The 17,677-nt window shown below is 39.6% G+C and overlaps 1 pseudogene across 1 annotated transcript; it reads right to left on the bottom strand.

The window, feature by feature from the left end:
* Positions 1–347: 347 nt before the first annotated feature.
* Positions 348–774, bottom strand: LOC307048293 (small ribosomal subunit protein uS8-like; annotated as a pseudogene). Its single transcript has one exon. The product of its transcript is annotated as a small ribosomal subunit protein uS8-like (transcript).
* Positions 775–17,677: the final 16,903 nt, after the last annotated feature.

Here is a 17,677-nt window from a genome sequence, read left to right as displayed (position 1 = left end):
ATTTGAAGAGAATTAAAATCTTTACTATATTGAGTTTCAATAAATGAACACTAAATGAACAATAAATGAAATGGTATATCTCTCATTTGTTTAGATCTTCTTTGTTTTCTTTCATCTACATTTTATAATTTTTAGCATACAGATCCTGTATGTGTTTTGTCAGATTTATATCTAAGTATTTAATTTTCTGTGGAACTATTGTAAATGGTATTGTGCTTTTAATTTTAGTTTAATTTCAGTTTCCACATATTTTTTGTTTGTAGATTTTCCTGGTGTGTTCATCTTGTAAACTGCTACCTTGTTGAACTTATTTGTTCTAAGATTTTTCTTTTTTCCTCTGGGGCATTTTATTTGCATGTATATATTACATCCCTGGAAAAAGAATCCAAGGATTTTCCCTCCTGTGTGTTTTCATCTTGTTTCTTCATGGTTTGTGATGCCAGCTGAGGTTGTCAGTACAATGAAACCAAAATGATGGGACAGGAGCAGTTTATTCTGCCATTTTTCTAGATCTTTGAGTTGCACATCAAATCTGAGGCTGATCATTCCACACTTATTTAGCCTGCCTATAAGGTTCACAACAATTTTCCCAGCCCTGTGATCATCGATGATTTCAAATTCAGCAATGTAACCATGCTTCATCATCACAGTTAGAAACCAGTTGGTGACTTTGGAGCATGGCCTGATAAGAACCTGTCATTTGCCTCTCTTTTAGGCACTGTTGATGCTCTTGAGAGCATCAGTCAGGACATTCATTCACACCATTATGGCAGCATGGAAAGGTGGCCGAGAGAGCTAGGACTTTTTTGTTTTGTTTTGAGAAATTTTTATGTCGATTCCTTGGCCCTGTCTACATAGACAATCATATTGTCTGCAAATCAAGACAGTTTTTTTTCTTCCTTTCAAATATATATGACATTTATTTCTTTTTCTTGTTTTATTGTGCTGGCTAGAATTTCTGGTAGTATGCTGAATGAGAGTGGTAAGAGTGAGCATACTTGCCTTTTTCCTAATCTTAGGGGAAAAGCATTTGGTTTTTCACCATTAAGTATAATGTTACCTGTAGAATTTTTTGTAGTTGCTCCTTATCAAGTTGAGAAGTCCCCCCTCTATTTCTATATTTTTTGTAGAGTTTTCATGATTGTGAATTGAACTTTGTCAAATGCTTTTTCTGCATCAATTGATATGATTGTGTGAATTTCCTTTAGCCTGTTAATATGGTGGATTACATTGACTGATTTTCAAAGATTGAACCAGCCTTGCATCCCTGGAATAAACCCCACTTTGTTGTAGTATATAAATTTTTTGTACATTGCTGGATCCAATAACCTAATGTTTTGCTGAATATTTTTTCATCTAAGTTCATGAGAGATATTGGTTGATTTACATTTTTAAAAGATTGCTCTGGTTTCTTTGCAGAGAATGGGTAGAAAAGCAAGAATGGCAGCTGGGAAACTAGTTAGATATTGTTCTTTTCTCTCAACCTTGAGTTCCCTCCTCAGCCCTAATCTTCATTTGTTTCTTAAATTACATTTTCCTCCTTTTGGTCCAAGTAACAACATAGTTCAAGTTCAATGAATATAACACTGGTGACCCCAACCCACCAACTCCAGAGAGTTTGCTCCAACTCCAGCAAAAGGGAATAAACTTTCCACTCCAGCCATACAAGTCCTTGTGTTGAATATGTCATGTAACTTATTTATGCCTTACCCTTTCTTCAGTATCCTACTAAAGTCCTAGAACCTCCGCAAAGCTTTCCCAACCATTCCAGTCATTGGTAAGTGTTCCTTCCTCTCACCTCCTACAGTTCTTATTGTCCATGCTACCCATTTCATTTCATTCATCCACTTATGCATTCAACAAACATTAATTGAGTGTCTACTATTTTGAAGGCACTGTGCAGATACCAGGACACAGCTGTAAACAAACGAGATGAAGTTGCCTTTCCTAATGGAACTTACAGTGTACAGGAGGACACAGCATTAAATATATATATATATATATATATATATATATATAGAGAGAGAGAGAGAGAGAGAGAGAGAGAGAGATACACTCACAGAGAGTGATACAAATCAAGATAAGTGCTGTGAAGAAAAAGCATAGAACATTTAGAACAAAAGAATAGACTACTTTCATTTTTTTTCCTCTGCATATTCCAGTTGAATCATAAGTTCCTTGAGAATAGAGACCATATTTAATGTTGCTTGGTTAAACTCAGGATCTAACCCATAGTAGGTATGCAGTGGGGGGTTATTAATGATGAAGTGGCAATGAAGGAGAACAGTATGGTTTGAGGATGACTCTTAAGTACCAGGGGCTGAAGAAATTCCGCTTTTCTTTGCATCTCTGCAAAAAGTAAGCTCTATAGAATGCCTTCCTATTGTGTTGGTTTAAAACACAGGGAACCATCTCTTTATGTGTTTTATCTCTGGCAGGGCTCTGAGAATTGTGGGGGGTTTTTTGTTTGTTTGTTTTTTTCTTGCAGTACGTGGGCCTCTCACTGTTGTGGCCTCTCCCGTTGTGGAGCACAGGCTACGGACGCGCAGGCTCAGCGGCCATGGCTCACGGGCCTAGCCGCTCCGCAGCATGTGGGATCTTCCTGGACCGGGGCACAAACCCGTGTCCCCTGCATCGGCAGGTGGACTCTCAACCACTGCGTCACCAGGGAAGCCCTGAGAATTGTTTTATAATGCCTACCTACTTACCTCAAATGTCCATGCATATCCATCCTCTCTCCAAATTATTGTTTTCTAAGACTGTGCACAATGGTGTGCTAGTAAATGTCTAACTGACTACCTCAAAAAGAAAAACCACCAGATTTGTAGCATTTGCTGATTTCTGTGGTGTAAATACTTCCACCATGGCCAATTTAAAACTACCAACAAGTTGTCACTAAACACAGAGATGAGAAGAAAAGCACAGTAGCACATTTTTAGAATGCCATACAGATATAGCAGACATAAATAACCTCAAGAGCATAGTTAGTAGTGAAATGTAATACAATGTTAGGAAGTGGTGAGTCTTTTTGAGTATTTATGACCTTTTTCAAAATAATTTATTTAATTTTAAGTTAATGTAATTCCATTTTAATAATGACTGTGGGGCTTCCCTGGTGGCGCAGTGGTTGAGAGTCCGCCTGTCAATGCAGGGGACACGGGTTTGTGCCCCGGTCCGGGAAGATCTCACATGCCGCGGAACGGCTAGGCCTGTGAGCCATGGCCGCTGAGCCTGCGTGTCCAGAGCCTGTGCTCCTCAACGGGAGAGGCCACAACAGTGAGAGGCCCACGTACTGCAAAAAAATAAATAAATAAATAAAATTAAAATAATGACTGTGTTTATCAGCTGGCTCACAACATTCCTAAAAATTTAACAACTGGCTCTCGTGAGATGGTAAGAGCCAGCTCCAGCACCCCACTTACTATGCAGCTTAAAAGACCCATATATGTCCCAGATGGAATCCAACTATGCTAAATTTAGTCTTTAGTTAGACCGAGAAAGCAAAGTTGAATCTTACTAAGTGACTCTCAACTCTCTCCCCCAGCTCTGCAAAACAATTGAGGGTCATACTAAGAGCCTCAGTGTGGCAATATTTCAAGTTAGCTGACTGAAGACCCACTTCTGACCACCTCTCCTTTGTCTACCTCCACTATAAAGGCTGAAAAAGCTAAGTACTCATTTTCTCAACTCCAGTGAGGCTGAGTTGCCAATGAGACATGAAAATGCTGGAGGGTAGAGAGTGGTCTGAAAAAAATTTTTGCTTTCCTAATGAGAGGACTAGATAGGTCTTTTACCCTTCCTTCCTGTCTCAGATATGAATACGATGTCTGGAGCTGCAGTAGCCATTTTGGAACCATGAAGCAATATGCATGAGGCAAAGGCCAAGAGAACTGAAGAGCTACCGGCTGTGGATTTATTGGGCTCCCAGACTAACCAAACCAGCAGACTCCATTAGACTTAATTCTACGTGAGGGAAAAAGCTCCTATTTCTTAAGCTCTTAGGAGTTTTCTGTTATTTACAGCCCATACAGATAGGAATTTCACCTGTTTTGGCTTCTACCACCATAAAAAATGGAAATAGAATAAGAAGAAAGGCAACTGATATGCCAAGCATGGTGCTGGGCGTTTTTCACACTTCATTCTCTTTAAGTTTCACAACAACACTATGAGAGATGACATTTATAAATGTGTGTAATTTATCATGGTTAGTCACACTTTAAATGACGTGTGTTTTAAAGGAAGATTTGATAGAGCTGTGGTTATATGGACCTTGAAAAATTAATTTCAGTGTAAATTTGCAAAGGTTTGAACACATATCCTTCTTCAGTAAAAGTACATCATACAAATATTTCCTTTGGATTAATTAGACACAAGCTGCCTACTGACAGACATAGCATAGCATCCATAACTACCTTTTGCCAAGTGACTAAGGACATATGGTTTGGTTAATAAACAGTGGGAACACTTTTCCTTTTATCAAAGCTGGCCTGGGTTTCAAGGAAATTTAGAAAAGATCTATCCCCCTGGTGGCATCTGTTAATGAGGAGGAGGAAGTGGTGCTTTCTGTGGAGTGGGCTGGTCCTCTCTTAGGCAGGCCAGAGGAGTGTTTCCCAGGGATCTAGAACTCTCCCGGTGGGAGTCAGGAGGGAAATGCAGGTGAGCACTGCATTTCCAGGGCTCCATCAATCAGTCAACAAGGAGTTAGAAGTCCCTGTGCCTTTAAAATATATGGAAGGTAGAGGATTCCTTGGCATGAGTCAGGAGCACTGAGAAATTGCAGAGGGTGCCAAGGGAGAAAAATGAGGGTGGAGTGACAGAAGCCACATCAGAAATTATATAAACAGCAAGGGATGTATTCCATCTCAAGGAAGGGAATTCCTGTTGCTCAGTCATTCTTCAGGCATTCAGAGGAGAGAGGTACTTACTGAGTGTCTCCTATGACCTAGGTCCTAGGGATGGTGCAGTGAATTATTAAGCAGGCGTAGGTTCTGCTCTCATGGGGTTTACATTCTGGTGGAAAAAACAAACAGTTAAAACAAGTTATAATAAAGTGGGAGGAGTGTAATAATAAGTGAACGCTATTATTTATATTCATCCTCTTCCCTTTAAGGTGTGATTATGTGGTGACATGGAATGAAGAAAGAGCACTGGACAAGAGCACCTGGTGAACCCCGTTTTGTTCAGTTATAGAACTTCATCAGTTGTGTGTCCTTGAGTAAATCCCTTTACCCTCTCCATCTTTCTTTTTCTTTAAAATGAGGTCAAATTAGATGGTTATGATTCTATTATTTACAATAAAAATAGCAACAGTAACTTCTAACAATCATTCCCACCCTGTTTGTGATTGCCTCATTTAACAAGTACCATTTATTTGTTTATAGATGTGCCCCAAAATTTGCTCCAAGGAACACACTATTTCCTGTGCCTTTCCTCTCTCTACATGGCCCTGACTTGGGCTTCCTGGGCATTCCTTGCTAATACTGAAGGACCAACACCTGAGGTTGGTCATACCAACATTCTACAGAAAGCCTCTATCTTTTGAACTGGTTCTTCTAGACTAGTACATTTCAAAGCAGTAATTCTTAACTCTAAGTCTTGAGTACCTTGAAAAACAAAGGATGAGCTTACAGGAGTCCATGAACACCTTTAAAATGCATGCAAAAAATGCAGGCAACATTGTGTGTGTGTGTGTGTGTGAGAGAGAGAGAGAGAGAGAGAGAGAGAGAGAGAGAGAGAGTATTTTGGGGGGAAATGTTCACAGGGTTCTTGAGATCCTCAAAGGTGCCCATAATCCCAAAAGAATTTGGAGCACTGGCTCTGCAGGTTATGATCAAGACATGATCTCACAGGCTTCCCTGGTGGCGCAGTGGTTGAGAATCTGCCTGGTAATGCAGGGAACACGGGTTCAAGCCCTGGTCTGGGAAGATCCCACATGCCGCGGAGAAACTAGGCCCATGAACCACAACTACTGAGCCTGCGTGTCTGGAGCCTGTGCTCCGCAACAAGAGAGGCCACGACAGTGAGAGGCCCGCGCACCACAATGAAGAATGGCCCCCACTTGCCACAACTAGAGAAAGCCCTTGCACAGAAACGAAGACCCAACACAGCCAAAAAATAAAAATAAATTAAATTAAAAGAAGGTTCAACATTTAAAAAAAAAAAAAAGACATGATCTCACCAACCCCTGAACACCCATTGTTCTTGTAACTTTCACCACTAATTCTACAGGGTTGTGCATCTTTTCTATCAGGCTATTCCTTTCTTAAGAGTGAAGATTATATCTTATTGAAACAACGAAGTGTACAGGGAAATATATATATATATATATATATATATATATATATATATATATATGGAGAGAGAGAGAGAGTTTGGAGTCAGACAGACCTGGGTTCAAATCCCAGTCCCACCACTTATTGGCTATGTGACCTGAGACAGGTTACTTAACTTTCAGACTGACTATTTTTTTTGTCTGAGTTCCTTTCGGGTCTTCTGGAAATGTATCTTCCTTGTCTATAGGAGAGGGCAGGAGACTCAGTCTAAACCAATCACAGTACCTATTTTCCTAGCCATAGAGGTGGACAGCAGAGGGGCACAGGACCCTCACCCGCCAAATAGAGTCCCTCTCCAGGATCTTGCTCAGTGGTACTGGCAGGGGAAAAATCCTTTCCTATCTGGCTGCAGAGAAGTTGGGGCATGAACCTAAGCTGAGTACAGCCATGTCTCCATTCTTATGAGGACATCTGTCAGTAAAGTGAATGAACAGACTTGGCAAACAGCAAGAAGCAGAGGTAGGAGAGAAAGAATCTTGCGAGTTTCAATATTCCAAGCTTCTCAGTGACATAAACCAATAAACCCCACTTTGCATTTAAGCAAGCTTGAGCTCAGTCTTTCACATGCAACCAGAATCTTGAGCCCATCGGTAAGTAGGGGTAATAATACCTGTTCCTAAGGTGTTGTGAAGATAAAATAACATGTAGCTAAGAACTAAGCAATAAGCTTTCATCTTGCTTGTGACTGCTCCATTTCAACAGGTACCATTTATTTATTCTTCAATGTGTTCAAAGGAGCACCAGTTACACAGGCTATTTCTAGGTTTTCTCTGAGTTAAAAAAATAATGAAATAAGTTGAGAAATGCTTGATTAAACAAAATTCTTTCCTCCCATGAGACTTTACAGGGTCTTCAAATTTGCCTTATGAATTCCCAACTGGGCAAAGCAATATGGCCACAGGACCCTGTGTCAAGCAACATCTGTGAAGACATTTTGGGAACTGTTACCTGTGTGGCTAATTCACTAGGTTGCTGTGGCAAACACAGCTTCAGTGAGAGAGTGACTGTCATCATCGGTTCCTTTTCTACCTGAGCAAAAGTCCACGAGGTTTTCACCTCAATTCTGACAATTATTAGCTGTGGGACTTGGAAAAGTCACTTCCGTTCTCTGAGTCTCAGCTTCTTCATCTGTAAGGTGATGATGTTAGGCTCCATGACCTTTTAGAACCCATCTAACTGTATAATTCTCTGCTTGTGGGATTATAAAAGGTTCTGGGAGATCGGACGTAGACAGTCTGGACACTCTGGGCCTGTGAAGGCCAGGAAAGGCCTAGGCTGTTGCGTGGAGAGTGGGAAGGAAGCTGGTGCACTGCAGTCACGGTTCACGGCAGTCACTGGAACCACTTCCACTTTTTGGAGATTTTCTTCCAACATTCTAGCATAACAATCTCTGGATTATCTCAACTTTTTAAAAATTGAGGTCTCTAGTGGCACTAGATTCTTCTACCTTTAATATGTGGATGGAACAAAAGTAGAGACTCATAAAATAAAAGGTTAATGTAACTGAATGTTTGCCCTGTGGATCCTCAAAGGCCAAGAAAACCTAACAGAAAGAAGTGATGGAGAGTGAAGATCATACAACTTAGAACTCTGGACTCCTGAACAACAACTTTGTATTCTTCACTTACTTATTCAAATTTAACCAAGACAGCTGTCAACTGAAATCTCTTCTCTTCCGCTCTCCTCAAACTAACCAACAGGAAACCTTCTTAGGGGTGCTTAGTAAGTGTACATGAAATGACAATGGAGGAAACCTTTTGAAAACTGCAAATGCTCCACAAATAAATTATTTTTATTATTATTCATAACATTTAAAGTATGATTTTGGCTTTACCACAGACATGACTTCAGGCAAGTAATTCATCAGCTCCACCCTCCATATAAAACGGATGCGGTAATAGATGGGAAAGATTAGCTAGAAATGATGGTGGACGCCTTTGAAAACGGAGGGTCATTGCAATACTTCCTAATTAATAGTAACCATACAATGTGAAGTTATAAATAGATCTGCATCGGAGCAGAACCCAGAGGGCTCTGCTACTTTTTCACTTGTTGCCATTTTGATTTAGTCCATTAGTTCCACTAGCCTATAATTAGCACAACACCCTGGAAAATTAATCCAGACTGGTGAGTCAACATCAGGGAAATGAAACAGACTTCTAAATCATGTTGAAGTTAAGCTGAAGCCTGACAGCCAGGTCCTCCTGGTTTCAGAAGAAATAAAAGCCTCAAACCTTGGGTTTTCAACTACAGATATGGGAGTCCATTTTTCTCTTTTCAACAACTGAGTTTCAACATTACTAACAAGGTAAACATATTCTTTATTCAAATTTTTAATCAGTCAGAGAATTGCAAGCTGTTACTTTATAACTGCATATTCTTCAGAAAATATAATTAAGATAAACTGCCCAATTTCTATCTCCTGGCAAAGATTCTGGAGTCGGCCTGAACAAGAGGGTTCTGAAGGTCTGAGCTGGCAGAGGAAGTTTTTGATTTTTTTTTTTTTTTTTTTTTGCGGTACGCGGGCCTCTCACCGCTGTGGCCTCTCCCGTTGCGGAGCACAGGCTCCGGACGCGCAGGCTCAGCGGCCATGGCTCACGGGCCCAGCCGCTCCGCGGCATGTGGGATCTTCCCAGTGTGGGGCACGAACCCGTGTCCCCTGCATCGGCAGGCGGACTCTCAACCACTGCGCCACCAGGGAAGCCCAGAGGAAGTCTTTTACTGGAACCTGTGAGATTTCTGAAATCTGAACCCATGGACAGAGGGATCCAACAAGCAGGAAGGGGAGTCGAATAATACTATAGTCAAGAGGCCACCGGCAGATTAGCCACCATATGGAAGGCTGGAGTACAGAACCGGCTACCCAGGAGCAGGAAGATGAAAATGAGGAGCAGTGGAATAAGAATGGGAGTGTGTGTTTGGGGCACTTCTGCCTGAACAAGCTTTGCTTTCTTGAGCTGCCATGTGGTGTCATGTGTAGGTGAGTATGATGAGCTAAAGGCCAGGAACTAGGTCATCAGAGAAATAAATGCGTCCTTTCATCTTTCTCTTTTTGTAAAATCTTTTCACTTTCCAAATTAAATAGCTCCATTCTCCTTTCCGTGTAAATGCCTATCAGCTTTAACTGTTTTAGTTCCAGTTGTATGCAAGTAATATGATTGGGAAAGTCTGCAATCTTTCCTAATTAAATGTCAATTCATCTAAAGCCTAAGTTATCATCTTCCCTTCTGGTTGAATCCTGACTTCAGATCATCCAGTTTTAAAATCTAGGAGTCTTTCCTTTTCCTTGATCATCAAATCCAATTGCCAAATCCTTCCGCGTACTTCTTTTCAGTCTCACCCCACAGCTGTTTATTTCATCTTTTATGTTCAATACACTAATGTCAGTTTAATCTTCTTAAAGTACATCTTCAATCATGTCATTCCCAGACTCAAAACATTTAATGGCTGCTCACTGCCTAACAAATTCAGGAAAACTCCTCAGTTTGGCAGTCAAAACCTTGGCCTTATCTTCCGTCTCCCATTCACTCCACAATCTGATATCATGCATTTCCTTAGGTTGTGGACTTCTGGATTCTTAGCTCATCTACGACAAGTGAAAAGCCTCCCAAAGTGGAGGTAGGGGAATCAGTTTGCATGTACAGGGGATAGATCTGCCCATTAGTCATGGGGGCTCAGGAAAACCCATAGCTGCTGCTGGAAAAATAACCAAAAGCTAAGTTGGACTGCCATCAGGTCAGTTGTATCATCTTCTTAAGTGACGAAAGACACCACATTAACTTTCATTTATTTATTTATTTATTTATTTATTTATTAATATGTTTATTTATTTATTTTTGGCTGCATTGGGTCTTCGTTGCTGCGTGCGGTCTTTCTCTAACTGCAGCGAGCGGGGGCTACTCTTTGTTGCGGTGAGCAGGCTTCTCATTGCAGTGGCTTCTCTTGTTGTGGAGCAAGGGCTCTAGGGTGCACGGGCTTCAGTAGTTGTGGCATGCAGTCTCAGTAGTTGTGGCGCACGGGCTTAGTTGCTCTGCAGCATGTGGGATCTTCCCAGACCAGAGCTCAAACCCGTGATCCCTGCATTGGCAGGCAGATTCCTAACCACTGCGCCACCAGGGAAGCCCCCACAGTAACTTTTAAATGACTCCCCATTTGGCAATATGCTTTCTTTATTAAAGGGTTGGAGGAGGCTTGAACTTAAAATTACCTTTTCCTCTTCCTTCTTCTAGATTTCTCCGTTTTTCCATACTGATTTTTTTTTTTTTGCAGTAAATAATCAGACTCTAGATTCCTCTAAAAGTAATTGCTCTCTTTCCCCAACATTATCACTGTGTTTTTAAGCAAAACATTAGCAAACTAAATCCAGTAACATATATAAAGTAGTATCACCATGATAAAGTGGGCTCTATCCCAGAATGCAAGATTGGTTTAACATCTGAAAATCAATTAAAGCAATGCACCAGATTAATAGAGTAAAAAACAAAACCACATAATTGTGTCAGTATGCAAAGAAAAAGCATTTGACAAAATCCAACACCCTTTCATGATAAAACACTCAACAAACTAGAAATAGAAGGAAACTATCTCAACATAAATAAAAGCTATATATGAAAAAGCCAGAGCAAACATCATACTTAATGGTGAAAGACTGCATGTTTTCCTCCTAAGATCAGGAAAAAGACAAGGATGGCTGCTATTGCCACCTCTATTCAACACCGACCATACTGAAGGTTCTAGCCAGGGCAATTAGGCAAGGAAAATTTTTAAAAGGCATCCAGATTGGAAAGAAAGAAACAAAACTCTCTCTATTCACAGAAAACATGATCTTGCGTATAGAAAATCCTAAGACATACACTAGGAAACTATTAGAATTAGTAAACAAGTTCAGCAAGATTGTTACAAGAGCAATATGTAAAATTCAATTGTATTTCTATACATTCAAGTATGAAATTAATAAAAACAACCCCATTTAAAGTAGCATCAAAAAGAGTAAAATATTTGGGTATAAATCTAGCAAAAGGAGTACAAGACTTGTACTCTGAAAAATAGAAAACAGTGCTGAAAGAATTAAAGAAGATCTAAATAAATGGAAAGACATCCCATGTTCATGGATTGAAAGACTTAATGTTGTTAAGATGGTAATACTCCCCAAATTTGTCTACAGATTCAGTGTACTACCTATCAGGATTCCAGCTGACTTTCTTGTAGAAATTGACAAACTGATTCTAAAATTAATGTATGATTGCAGGCAACCCAGAATGGCCAAAACAATCTTGAAAAAGAACCAAGTTGAAGAATTCACACTTGATTTTAAAACTTACTAAAAAGGAACAGTAATCAAGAGAGTGTGGTATAGGCATAAGGATAGACATATATCTCAATGGCATAGAAATGACATTCCAGAAATAAACCCATGTGTCTATGTTTAATTGATGTTTGACAGGGATGCAAGACCATTCAATGGTGAAAGAATAGTCTTTTCAACAAAGAGAAGCCAAATTAGATAGCCAAATGCAAAAGAATGAAATTGGTCCTTTACCTCACACCATATACAAAGATTAACTCAAAATGGATCAAAGACCTAAATGTAAGAGCTAAACATATAAAATTCTTAGAAGAAAATATCGATGAAAAGACTTCATGACATTGGATTTGGCAATGATTTCTTGGATATGAGACCAAAAGCACAGCAACAAAAGAAAAAAAAGAGATAAATTGGACTTCATCAAAATTTAAAACTTTTGTGCTTCAAAGGACGCTGCCAAAAAAATGAAAAGACACACACACAATGGGAGAAAATATCTGCAAATCATACATCTGGTAAAGGATTTGGATCTAGAATATAAAAGAACACTTGCAACCTAATAATAAAAAGACAATTCAGTTTGAAAAGAAGCAAAGGACTTGAATAGACCTTTCTCCAAAGAAGATATACAAATGACCAATAAGCCCATGAATAGATGCTCAATATCATCGGTCGTCAGGGAAATGAAAACCAAAACCATGTGATACCACTTCACGCCCACTAGGGTGGCTATAATCAAAAAGTCAGTTTATAACAATTAGTAGAGAAAATGTGGAGAAACTGGACCCTCATACACTGCTGGTGAGAATGTAAATTGGTTAGGCTATTTTGGAAACAATTTGGCAAGTCCTCAAAAAATTAAACAGAGTTAACATTTGACCCAGCAATTCTGCTCTTAGATATATACCCAAGAGAAAGGAAAACATATGACCACACAAAAGCTTTTACATAAGTGGTTATAGAAGCATTATTCATAATACCCTAACATTCAAATGTCCATCAGGAAGGGATAAACAAAATGTGGTATATCCATATAATGAAATACTACTCATCCATAAAATGGAATGAAGTACTGATATATGCTATATAACATGGATAAAGCTTGAAAACAGTATACTAAGTAAAAGAAGCCAGACAAAAAGGCCACATATTGTAAGATTCCACCTACATGAATTTTCTAGAACAGGCAAATCTATAGAGACATAAAGTAGATTTGTGTTTGTTCAGCTGGGGAGGATAAGGAAACAGAATAAGGATGGCTAAAGGAAATATCCATCTAAGTTTCCATATTCCAAATAGAATAAGGATAGCTAAAGGAAACATCCATCTAAGTTTCTTTCTTAGGTGATGAAAATGTTAGAAAATTGACTGTGGTGATAGTTGTACATACCCATGAATATACTAAAAAACAATGAATTGTACACGTTTAATGAGTGAACTGTATAGTACATGGATTACATCTTAATAAAGCTGTTACCAAAAGAAAAAAAAATCAATGCCCAAGTAGAGTATTCAAGGTATAGCCATTGGTGCCATTTTCTCGTGGCTGTTTTTACTAATTTTTAAACATATATAATGGGTATGAATTTGCATCCATCAATATCTGGTAAATTAAACACCATTTTATTTTATTTTTTTCTGAAACAATTTAAAGCTCACCTAAAACTCCATTTGCCAAAGCACTGAAATGTTGAATTACAGTCACAATTAGGACTCCCTCCCCTACTGCAGGGGTGGGGGGTGGATTTATACAAGTTGCAGGGGTCTTCTGTAGTCTGAAGCATCAAGAAGTGCCCTCTGGTCTCTCTATACTAGTTAACACTGAAAGAATCACAGTATAGCCCTGCACAAGCTAAGGTCCTCCAAGGGAAGGTGGTTCTGCTACTTCCCTGCCCTGCTGGAGAGTGGGGAATTTTGTGGAGGCTGGAGATGCCGGAAGACCAGGCAGTCATTTCTCTTTGAGCTCTTTCTACTTCTTGGGGTACTGTGAGGCAACAGGGCAAGGCTCTTCCTCCTCATAGAATATACAAAATACTAACCTCTTCCTAGTCTTGGAAAATCTCCTTCTCTGTCAGGGTCTGCTCCTTTTACTCCCTACCTTGAAGTACTTTTATCCATCTTCTTCCATTCTGTGGGATTTCTGCTCCCATCAATGACAGATCTGCTTATTTAAGACCATCCCTCTTACTGAGAACAACCAGACAAGTCAGGCAGAATAGAAAAAATATCTATTTAAAGGCACTGGAAAGTTTCCAAGTGAGAACTTGAAGGGCCAAATCCCAAAGAGAAAGGAAGTTCAGAGAGGTGAACATGATGAGTGAGCCCATCATTTGGCACTGCTTTTCCCTTTCATGCATTTGCTGATTCTTAATCATCAATCAAGAAGCTGAGAAGCTGAGGAGAGCTTTGGGCAGTCTTACAGAACTGAGATGACAAAAATTGGAGATCAAGGGCCACTAAAGAGGAAGGGCTTGGATAAACACCCCAGGTTTTCATTTAGTATGGTAATCTGTTACACTGGTGGCCCCTGCAATGAAACACACCTTCCAATATTTATGCCTTGGGGTGGGTCTCTTCACATTGGCTCTGGGCTTGGTCACATGATTTGTCTTCATCAATAGTACATCAGTAAAAGTGACACAAACATAGATTTGATAAGCACTTGCTCACTAGGGTTTGCATTTTTGAAATTCTCCCTCTTAGAACCCAGCATAAGGAAGTCCAGGTTATCCCAATGGAGAAATAGGCCATGTGGAGAAGCCCTGAAGGATGGGACATTATATGGAGAGACGGGTCATGTGGAAGAGCAAAAAAATGCCCCAGCCAAGCTCTCAGGTGATGGAACTTTATGAGTGATCGCAGTCAACACCAAATGGAGCAGAAGAACAATCCAGTCAACTCAGAGAATTATGAGAAATGATTAGTCATTGATGTTTAAAGCCACAAGTGTTGTGGTGTTTTGAGATACAACAATATATAACCAAAACAGTTGGGAACCCTAAAGTATGCTAGGAGTAAAGGTGGTCCAAAAGTAAACCAGCCCCCACAAAGATTGATGTCTGGCTTCCAAAAACACTTAATCCTTTATTAGATTACTTTGTTTATCATTCCTACTCCCAGTTACCTGCCAGAAGATAAAGTAAATCCACTTGTAAGGAAGATAACATCATCTAGAACCTAAGGTCATCTATATAGTTTTTAAACAATATATAATCTATAAAATTTAATGCCCAGAAAAAAGATTTTAATTATGCTTACAAAAACATAAGAATTAATTGGTAATCAAGAGAAAAATCAGACAATAGAAATGGACCCACAGAAGCACAGATATGGAAGTTATCAGACGCTGACTATAAAACAGCTATAATTAATATGTTAAAGAAATTAAGATAAAGAATTTCAGAAAAATGTGAAAGGCATAAGAATTAAAGTGAATTATGAATTTAAATATACAATAACTGAAATTAAGAACTCAATAGATAGGCTTAGCAGATAAGATGTAGCTGAAGAGAGAATGTGTGAACCAGAGGAAAGGACAGGAAAAAAAATCTAGACTGAAGCACAGAGACAAAAGAATAAAAAATATAGAAACAAGCATAGCAGACAGAAATGGTTCAGTGAAAAGAGTCTCACATTCATTTAATTGAAGTCGCAGGAGGAGAGAGAGAATGAAACAGAAGTAATATAAAGAAGCAATAGCCAAGAATTTTCCAGCTATGAAAGATCTCAAGCCACATATTCAAGAATCTCTGCAAACTCCATTGAAAACAAGTACAAATAAAACCATCCATAGACACATCACAGTTAAACTGCCAGAAAGCAAGAACAAAAAGACAAATATTGTAGATTGGATAAGAAAACAACTCAACTCTTTCATTTCAAAGGTTACCTAGGAAGGTTAACTGATCTTGTCTCCTAAATGGATTCTCTACTTTCACTCTTCCTCTCTTCCATACCATTCTCTACACTGTAGTTAGGTTGATCTTTTAAAAATTTAAATAACATCCATCACCTCTCCCCTCTATACAAATTATTCAGTGGTTTCCCATTCCTTCAGAATAAAGTTCAAACCCCTTATCAGAGTTTAAAAGGCCCTCTCAGATCTGGTGTGTGTCTAGGTTTCTAGATTCCTTTCTCATTGCTACCTCTCTAGAACTCTGCACTCCAGCCACACTCCACTGACTTTTTTTTTTTTTTTTTGCGGTACGTGGGCCTCTCACTGCTGTGGCCTCTCCCATTGTGGAGCACAGGCTCCGGACACGCAGGCTCAGCGGCCATGGCTCATGGGCCTAGCCGCTCCGCGGCATGTGGGATCTTCCCAGACGGGGGCACGAACCCGTGTCCCCTGCATCGGCAGGTAGACTCTCAACCACTGCGCCACCAGGGAAGCCCTCCACTGACTTTTTTTTTTTTTTTTTTTGCGGTATGTGGGCCTCTCACTGTTGTGGCCTCTCCCGTTGCGGAGCACAGGCTCCGGACACGCAGGCTCAATGGCCATGGCTCATGGGCCAAGCCGCTCTGTGGCATGTGGGATCCTCCCAGACCGGGGCCTCCACTGACTTTTAATTCCCCTAAATTGCTTCCTTCTTACCCACTCCATGGCCCTCGCACATGCTGTTCCTATTCTTTGGAACTCTCTCCCCTCATCTTACATTATTTTTCCTGGTTTTCCTACTTTCTAGTGTATTATTGTTTAAAATTTACTTTGGAAAACTTTCCAGATTTCCTAGATTTGGTAATTTATGCCCATAGGAGACAAGAAGTTTGCTCCTTACTTCCTGAAATTCCCCTGTCAAAGCACCTATCACACTTTTTGATTACTGCTTATTTTTCTATCTCCCTTTATAGCCTTTAAAGTTCTAAAGGGGCAGAAACTATGCATGTTTTGCTCACAGTTGTCTCCCTAGTCCTCAGCCTGCCTCAAAACAGACACTCAATAAATGTTTTTTAAATTACTTATTAATTATTATTAGAAACCCCTCATATCTTATCTTCAAGACAGTCCATTAACTAATCTCCAAAATTTACAAGCAGCTCATGCAGCACAATATCAAAAACACAAACAATCCAATCCAAAAATGGGCAGAAGACCTAAATAGACATTTCTCCAAAGAAGATATACAGATTGCCAACAAACACATGAAAGAATGCTCAACATTGCTAATCATTAGAGAAATGCAAATCAAAACTACAGTGAGGTATCACCTCACACCAGTCAGAATAGCCATTATCAGAAAATCTACAAACAATAAATGCTGGAGAGGGTGTGGAGAAAAGGGAACCCTTTTGCACTGTTGGTGGGAATGTAAATTGATACAGCCACTATGGAGAACAGTATGGAGGTTCCTTAAAAAACTAAAAATAGAACTACTATATGACCCAGCAATCCCACTACTGGGCATATACCCTGAGAAAACCATAATTCAAATAGAGTCATGTACCAAAATGTTCATTGCAGCACTATTTGCAATAGCCAGGACATGGAAGCAACCTAAGTGTCCACTGACAGATGAATGGATAAAGAAGATGTGGCACATATATACAATGGAATATTACTCAGCCACAAAAAGAAACGAAATTGAGTTATTTGTATGAGGTGGATGGACCTAGAGTCTGTCATATAGAGTGAAGTAAGTCAGAAAGAGAAAGACAAATACTGTATGCTAACACATATATATGGAATCTAAAAAAAAAGAAAAAATGGTTATGAAGAACCTAGGGGCAGGAGAGGAATAAAGATGCAGATGTAGAGAATGGACTTGAGGACACGGGGGGGAGGGGTAAGCTGGGACAAAGTGAGAGAGTGGCATGGACTTATATATACAGCCAAATGTAAAATAGGTAGCTAGTGGGAAGCAGCTGCAGAGCACAGGGAGGTCAGCTCAGTGCTTTGTGATCACCTAGAGGAGTGGAATAGGGAGGGTGAAAGGGAGAAGCAAGAGGGAGGAGATATGGGGATATATGTATATGTATAGCTTATTCACTTTGTTATAAAGCAGAAACTAACATACCATTGAAAAGCAATTATACTCCAATAAAG

This window comes from Hyperoodon ampullatus (genome assembly GCF_949752795.1).
Source record: "Hyperoodon ampullatus genome assembly, chromosome: 2".
NCBI classification, from domain to species: domain Eukaryota; kingdom Metazoa; phylum Chordata; class Mammalia; order Artiodactyla; family Ziphiidae; genus Hyperoodon; species Hyperoodon ampullatus.
Note: the sequence above shows the minus strand (reverse complement) of the source record. Positions and strands in the feature narration are given on the sequence as shown.